We start from the raw sequence: 9,444 nt of genomic DNA on the forward strand, positions 1-9,444 counted from the left end.
GTAGTTCAATAGTGACATTTATAGCAACACTAAAATGAGCAAGTAGGGCAACTAATGCCCTGTAGTTCAATAGTGTCATATATAGCAACACGAAAATGAGCAAGTAAGGCAACTAATGCCATGTAGTTCAATGGTGTCATATATAGCAACACTAAAATGTGCAAGTAAGGCAACTAAATCCATGTAGTTCAATAGTGTCATATATAGCGATACTAAAATGTGCAAGAAAGGCAACTAATGCCATGTTGTTCAATAGTGACATATATAGCAACACTAAAATGAGCAAGTAGGGCAACTAATGCCATGTAGTTCAATGGTGTCATATATAGCAACACTAAAATGTGCAAGTAAGGCAACTAAATCCATGTAGTTCAATAGTGTCATATATAGCGATACTAAAATGTGCAAGAAAGGCAACTAATGCCATGTTGTTCAATAGTGACATATATAGCAACACTAAAATGAGCAAGTAGGGCAACTAATGCCATGTAGTTCAATGGTGTCATATATAGCAACACTAAAATGTGCAAGTAAGGCAACTAATGCCATGTAGTTCAATAGTGTCATATATAGCGATACTAAAATGTGCAAGAAAGGCAACTAATGTCATGTAGTTAAATAGTGACATATATAGCAACACTAAAATGAGCAAGTAGGGCAACTAATGCCATGTAGTTCAATGGTGTCATATATAGCAACACTAAAATGTGCAAGTAAGGCAACTAAATCCATGTAGTTCAATAGTGTCATACATAGCAACACTAAAATGTGCAAGAAAGGCAACTAATGCCATGTTGTTCAATAGTGACATATATAGCGATACTAAAATGTGCAAGAAAGGCAACTAATGCCATGTTGTTCAATAGTGACATATATAGCAACACTAAAATGTGCAAGTAGGGCAACTAATGCCATGTAGTTCAATAGTGTCATATATAGCGATACTAAAATGTGCAAGAAAGGCAACTAATGCCATGTTGTTCAATAGTGACATATATAGCGATACTAAAATGTGCAAGAAAGGCAACTAATGCCATGTTGTTCAATAGTGACATATATAGCAACACTAAAATGTGCAAGTAGGGCAACTAATGCCATGTAGTTCAATAGTGTCATATATAGCAACACTAAAATGTGCAAGTAGGGCAACTAATGCCATGTAGTTCAATAGTGTCATATATAGCGATACTAAAATGTGCAAGAAAGGCAACTAATGTCATGTAGTTCAATAGTGACATATATAGCAACACTAAAATGAGCAAGTAGGGCAACTAATGCCATGTAGTTCAATGGTGTCATATATAGCAACACTAAAATGTGCAAGTAAGGCAACTAAATCCATGTAGTTCAATAGTGTCATATATAGCGATACTAAAATGTGCAAGAAAGGCAACTAATGCCATGTTGTTCAATAGTGACATATATAGCAACACTAAAATGATCAAGTAGGGCAACTAATGTCATGTAGTTCAATAGTGTCATATATAGCAACGCTAAAATGTGCAAGTAAGGCAACTAATGCCATGTTGTTCAATAGTGACATATATAGCAACACTAAAATGTGCAAGAAAGGCAACTAATGCCATGTTGTTCAATAGTGATATATATAGCAACACTAAAATGAGCAAGTAAGGCAACTAATGCCATGTTGTTCAATAGTGTCATATATAGCAACAGCAAAATGAGCAAGTAAGGCAACAAATGCCATGTAGTTCAATAGTGACATATATAGCGATACAAAAATGTGCAAGAAAGGCAACTAATGCCATGTAGTTCAATAGTGTCATATATAGCAACACTAAAATGATCTAGTAAAGCAACTAATGCCATGTAGTTCAATAGTGTCATATATAGCAACACTAAAATGTGCAAGTAAGGCAACTAATGCCATGTTGTTCAATAGTGACATATATAGCAACACTAAAATGAGCAAGTAGGGCAACTAATGTCATGTAGTTCAATAGTGTCATATATAGCAACACTAAAATGAGCAAGTAGGGCAACTAATGTCATGTAGTTCAATAGTGTCATATATAGCAACACTAAAATGTGCAAGTAAGGCAACTAATGCCATGTTGTTCAATAGTGACATATATAGCAACACTAAAATGTGCAAGTAAGGCAACTAATCCCATGTTGTTCAATAGTGACATATATAGCAACACTAAAATGAGCAAGTAGGGCAACTAATGCCATGTAGATCAATAGTGTCATATATAGCAACACTAAAATGATCTAGTAAGGCAACTAATGCCATGTAGTTCAATAGCGACATATATAGCAACAGCAAAATGATCTAGTAAGGCAACTAATGCCATGTAGTTCAATAGTGTCATATATAGCAACACTAAAATGAGCAAGTAAGGCAACTAATGCCATGTTGTTCAATAGTGACATATATAGCAACACTAAAATGTGCAAGTAAGACAACTAATGCCATGTTGTTCAATAGTGTCATATATAGCAACACCAAAATGAGCAAGTAAGGCAACTAATGCCATGTTGTTCAATAGTGTCATATATAGCAACACTAAAATGAGCAAGTAGGGCAACTAATGCCATGTTGTTCAATTGTGACATACATAGCAACACTAAAATGAGCAAGTAAAGCAACTAATGCCATGTAGTTCAATAGTGTCATATATAGCAACACTAAAATGTGCAAGTAAGGTAACTAATGCCATGTTGTTCTATAGTGTCATATATAGCAACACTAAAATGTGCAAGTAAGGCAACTAATGCCATGAAGTTTAATAGTGACATATATAGCAACACTAAAATGAGCAAGTAGGGCAACTAATGCCATGTTGTTCAATTGTGACATACATAGCAACACTAAAATGAGCAAGTAAAGCAACTAATGCCATGTTGTTCAATAGTGACATACATAGCAACACTAAAATGAGCAAGTAAAGCAACTAATGCCATGTAGTTCAATAGTGTCATATATAGCAACACTAAAATGTGCAAGTAAGGTAACTAATGCCATGTTGTTTAATAGTGACATATATAGCAACACTAAAATGTGCAAGTAGGGCAACTAATGCCATGTTGTTCAATTGTGACATACATAGCAACACTAAAATGTGCAAGTAAGGCAACTAATGCCATGTAGTTCAATAGTGTCATATATAGCAACACTAAAATGTGCAAGTAAGGTAACTAATGCCATGTTGTTCAATAGTGTCATATATAGCAACACTAAAATGTGCAAGTAAGGTAACTAATGCCATGTAGTTCAATAGTGTCATATATAGCAACACTAAAATGTGCAAGTAAGGCAACTAATGCCATGTAGTTCAATAGTGTCATATATAGCAACACTAAAATGTGCAAGTAAGGCAACTAATGCCATGAAGTTTAATAGTGACATATATAGCAACACTAAAATGTGCAAGTAAAGCAACTAATGCCATGTAGTTCAATAATGTCATATATAGCAACAGCAAAATGATCTAGTAAGGCAACTAATGCCATGTAGTTCAATAGTGTCAAATATAGCAACAGCAAAATGTGCAAATAGGGCAACTAATGCCATGTAGTTCAATAGTGTCATATATAGCGATACTAAAATGTGCAAGTAAGGTAACTAATGCCATGTAGTTCAATAGTGTCATATATAGCAACAGCAAAATGGGCAAGTAAGGCAACTAATGCCATGTAGTTCAATAGTGACATATATAGCAATACTAAAATGTGCAAGAAAGGCAACTAATGCCATGTTGTTCAATAGTGTCATATATAGCAACACTAAAATGTGCAAGTAAGACAACTAATGCCATGTAGTTCAATAGTATCATATATATAGCAACACTAAAATGAGCAAGTAAGGCAGCTAATGCCATGTAGTTCAATAGTGTCATATATAGCAACACTAAAATGTACAAGGTAGGCAACTAATGCCATGTAGTTCAATAGTGTCATATATAGCGATACTAAAATGTGCAAGTAAGTCAACTAATGCCATGTAGTTCAATAGTGACATATATAGCAACACTAAAATGAGCAAGTAGGGCAACTAATGCCATGTTGTTCAATAGTGTCATATATAGCAACACTAAAATGAGCAAGTAAGGCAACTAATGCCCTGTAGTTCAATAGTGTCATATATAGCAACAGCAAAATGAGCAAGTAGGGCAACTAATGCCATGTAGTTCAATAGTGACATATATAGCGATACTAAAATGTGCAAGTAGGGCAACTAATGCCATGTTGTTCAATAGTGTCATATATTGCAACACTAAAATGAGCAAGTAGGGCAACTAATGCCATGTTGTTCAATAGTGTCATATATAGCAACACTAAAATGATCTAGTAAGGCAACTAATGCCATGTTGTTCAATAGTGTCATATATAGCAACACTAAAATGTGCAAGTAAGGCAACTAATGCCATGTAGTTTAATAGTGACATATATAGCGATACTAAAATGAGCAAGGTAGGCAACTAATGCCATGTTGTTCAATAGTGTCATATATAGCAACACTAAAATGAGCAAGTAAGGCAACTAATGCCATGTTGTTCAATAGTGTCATATATAGCAACACTAAAATGAGCAAGTAAGGCAACTAATGCCATGTAGTTCAATAGTGACATATATAGCGATACTAAAATGAGCAAGTAAGGCAACTAATGCCATGTTGTTCAATAGTGACATATATAGCAACAGCAAAATGAGCAAGTAAGGCAACTAATGCCATGTTGTTCAATAGTGTCATATATAGCAACACTAAAATGTGCAAGTAAGGCAACTAATGCCCTGTAGTTCAATAATGACATATATAGCGATACTAAAATGTGCAAGTAAGGCAACTAATGCCATGAAGTTCAATAGTGACATATATAGCAACACTAAAATGTGCAAGTAAAGCAACTAATGCCATGTAGATCAGTAGTGTCATATATAGCGACACTAAAATGAGCAAGTAGGGCAACTAATGCCATGTAGTTCAATAGTGACATATATAGCAACACTAAAATGAGCAAGTAGGGCAACTAATGCCATGTAGTTCAATAGTGACATATATAGCAACACTAAAATGAGCAAGTAGGGCAACTAATGCCATGTAGTTCAATAGTGACATATATAGCAACACTAAAATGAGCAAGTAGGGCAACTAATGCCATGTAGTTCAATAGTGACATATATAGCAACACTAAAATGAGCAAGTAGGGCAACTAATGCCATGTAGTTCAATAGTGTCATATATAGCAATAGCAAAATGAGCAAGTAGGGCAACTAATGCCATGTAGTTCAATAGTGACATATATAGCAACACTAAAATGAGCAAGTAGGGCAACTAATGCCATGTAGTTCAATAGTGTCATATATAGCAACAGCAAAATGAGCAAGTAAGAAAAATTTTGTCATGTAGTTCAATAGTGATATTTATAGCAACCCTAAAATGAGCAAGTAAGGCAAATTTTGCCATGGAGTTCGATAGTGACATGTATAGCACATTACTAAAATGAGCAAGTAAGGCAACCTATGTCTTGAAGTTCAACAGTGACATATATAGCAACACTTAAATGAGCAAGTAAGGCAACCTATGTCTTGAAATTCAACAGTGATATATATAGCAACACTTAAATGAGCAAGTAAGGCAACTAATGCCATGTTGTTCAATAGCGACATATATAGCAACAATAAAATAAGCAAGTAAGGCAACCTATGTCTTATAGTTCAATTGTGACATGTTTAGCAACTCTTAAATGAGCAAGTAAGGGAACAAATGTCATGTACGTGTAGTTTAATAGTGACATGTATAGCACAACACTAAAATGAGCAAGTCAGGCAACCTATGTCTTGTAGTTCAATAGTGACATATATAGCAACACCAAAATGAGCAAGTAAGGCAACCTATGTTTTGTAGTTCATAGTGACATATATAGCAACAATTAAATGAGCAAGTAAGGCAACCTATGTCTTGTATATTTGTGCATTCACTCTCCCTTGCAATTTAAGCTATTATGTAATTATGTCACTCATGATGAACAAGAAAGATCAGAGATGAAATATAGATGGAGTAATGATTATAGAGAACAGTTTCGCAAGGGCATTAATGGCTGTTTGCCACGATTCAATAACATTGTTAATAATATTGATAACACTAGACAATCTGTAAATGACGCTGTTAATGAATTTACGAATGTTATACGTTCTGTTGCTGACCCTTTATTCTCATAATGTCATAATGTCAATAATAAAGCATATTTCCATGTGGACACATGTATTAGAAATAATGATTGGTTTGACGCTGAATGTATTGAAGCGCATAACGTGTATTTACAGTCATTACGTTTGTTTAATAACGATAAATCGCATGAAAATAGATTGTTATTAGTAGAACATAAACGTGTGTATAACAATATTGTTAGTAGAAAGAAAAACAATGCATACAGATTAAAAATGCAAGAAATAGAACAATTAAAAAAAGTAAGCCTAGAGATTTTTGGAAATATTTTAAACCAAAATCCAAACCCAACGGCTGACAGTATACCAAATGAAACATTTAGGGAATATTTTTCAGCATTAGGTAGTAGTGTCTTTGAATGTTTTAACGAAGAGTCTGAATTTATTTGCAACACGCATGATTTTGATAATGTTGATGTTTCATTTTCCGAATTAGATCAGCCTATAACTGTCAATGAAATACATATTGCTATTAAATCATTGAAGCATAATAAATCTTCTGGGAGTGACATTCTGATGAATGAATACTTTATAGAGACGTTCGATATTTTGCCTTCGCATGTATGTGATATTTTTAACGGTATTTTAAACTCAGGATTTTTTCCCGATAAGTGGATGGAAGGTGTTATTATACCATTGCATAAAAAGGAAAATTTAGATGACGTTAATAATTATAGGGGAATTACACTCGTTAGTTACCTGTCTAAGCTTTTTACAACTGTACTTAATAAACGCATCGATACATTTTGTAATGAACATAACATAATTTCGGACGCTCAGTTCGGATTTTGGAAAGGGCGATCAACTGTAGATGCTATTTTTATTCTTACGTCATTAGTGCAAAAATATTTGAATGACAATAAAAGACTTTATTTTGTTTATGTTGATATGATGAAATGTTTTGATTCTATTTATAGAAATGCTTTATGGTTGAAACTGTACAAATGCGGTATTCAAGGAAAACTACTTAGGATAGTACGAGATATGTATCAAAAAGTTAAATCTTGTGTTAAATCATGTTTTACATATTCTGATTACTTCGACTATGCTGTAGGCCTCCGTCAAGGGGAAGTTATGTCTCCTTTACTGTTTTCTCTCTTTGTTGAAGACTTAGAATTATTTTTACAGAATGATGTAGATTCTGGACTTCTAATTGATGATATTGTCCTTACATTGTTGTTATTTGCAGATGACATGGCTATCGTAGGAAAATCACCTGAAGAAATACAACAACATTTGGATAGACTTTTAGAATACTGTAATAACTGGGGTTTATCTGTAAATATACTTAAAACAAAAAATATGGTTTTTCGTAAAAGGGGAGGGCTATTGCCATCAGAACATTGGACCTACAATGGCCAGTCTATTGAAGTTGTGAATGATTTTAATTACTTAGGAACTGTTTTCAACTATACTGGTAATTATGCTTTAAACCAAGAACATTTAACTGGTAAAGCTTTAAAAGCACTAAATGTATTATTATGAAAATGTAGGGAATATGACCTGAAACCAAAGATTCTATGTCAACTATTTGATGCTTTTGTAGCCCCTGTTCTAAATTATGCTTCGGAAATATGGGGTTATACCAAGTCTAAAGAATTTGAAAGAATTCATTTAAATTTTGTAAACTTCTATTAAATGTTAGAAAAAATACATGTACAGCAAGTGTTTACGGTGAGCTTGGCAGATATCCTCTTTATTTACATAGATTTGTTAGAATTATACAATATTGGCTGAAGGTTGTTAGAAGTGATAATATCATAATGCGCACTGTATATAGGTATGCATTATCAGATTGTGTAATAGGAAAGAATAATTGGGTATCAAATGTTAGAAAGCTTTTGAGCGAGTTTGGCTTTGGATATGATTTGATAATGCCAGTGTACCAAATGAAAAGTATTTTTTGTGTGAGTTAAAAACTAGAATAATTGATTGTTTTAGGCAAGAGTGGTATGGCTCTCTTGATAGTCCAGTCTTGTTTTTGTATAAAGACTTTAAAACCACTTTTGGTTATGAACATGAAAACTTTATTATAAAGATTTGCATTAGGAATTGCTCAGACACCGGAAGTGATTTTTTTTTTTTACAGTTTTTAGAACGAGGTTTTTCTCATGTGGGATTAAATAAATCAATTTTATCGATAATGCGACTTTAATTAAAACGTTATTTTAAACTTTCATTTTTATTGATTTCATACTCAGTTCTTAAATTATTGTTTAATAACTCCATAACTTTTAATGGATTATTTACGGGAGAAATCTCAGAAGAAAACATCAGCTTGAATGGTTTAAATATATAAAGCGATAATTCCACATTAAAAATATGTTTTATATGACTTACATATTATGAACAATGCATAACCAGATTTTAACGAGACTACGATACTGATCAATCTGATTATTTTTGAAGAAACATAAATATCAAATATCGAAAAAATGTTTTCAGTTTATTCAACATCTATTAAAACTAAAGCAAAAAACCTGAATAAATGACTTTTATTTACATATATTTAATGTTTCTCTGACTCAACCTCCAAGCAGTTTTTTGTTCTGTTTGGTATTCCATTGGGTTGGAAAAGGTTTGGGAAACCAATTTCGAAAACAACAACTTTTCACTCAAAATATTTAAAACACAGGCATCCTTTTACCTTAGTTTACTTAAAAAGGCTTATCATTAACAGATATGATAATATTAAACTGATTTATGGCGTAAATTATTCAATATAAATTCATATATAAAGTAATGCGATGAGTTGGTGGGGATATTTGACCCTGAATATCTCCGTGTATTTTACAATTTAATAGTAAATTTGTTAAACAACGAGAACCATGTGCTCTAAATTAAGTTTGATGCTACTATGTAGAAAGAACCAATTAACTAATTATACCAAGATTTAATTTCAGCACAAATCACAAACACAATTACTTTTACATCCCACTTAATTATTCCGTGTTTTTTGAGGGAATTTACGAAAGAGACTTTACCAGTTAAATATAAAATAAAACTACATAAAAGTAAACTTGTATATATTGAGTAATTTGCATTAAGTGTTATAACATAATGTTATAAGTCTGTCTTTCCTTTTCATTATCTACTTAAGCTTTAATTTCGCAATTAGCTTAAATTAAAATTTAATGGGCAATATAACCTAGATCTACATATATGAACAGGAAGTACATAAAACAACAAATTCAGCAAAAAAAGTTATCCATACGGAATTCATCTATCAGAATTACTAAAAACAACAACATA

Source organism: Mya arenaria, chromosome 1, assembly GCF_026914265.1.
Source record: "Mya arenaria isolate MELC-2E11 chromosome 1, ASM2691426v1".
Lineage (NCBI taxonomy): Eukaryota > Metazoa > Mollusca > Bivalvia > Myida > Myidae > Mya > Mya arenaria.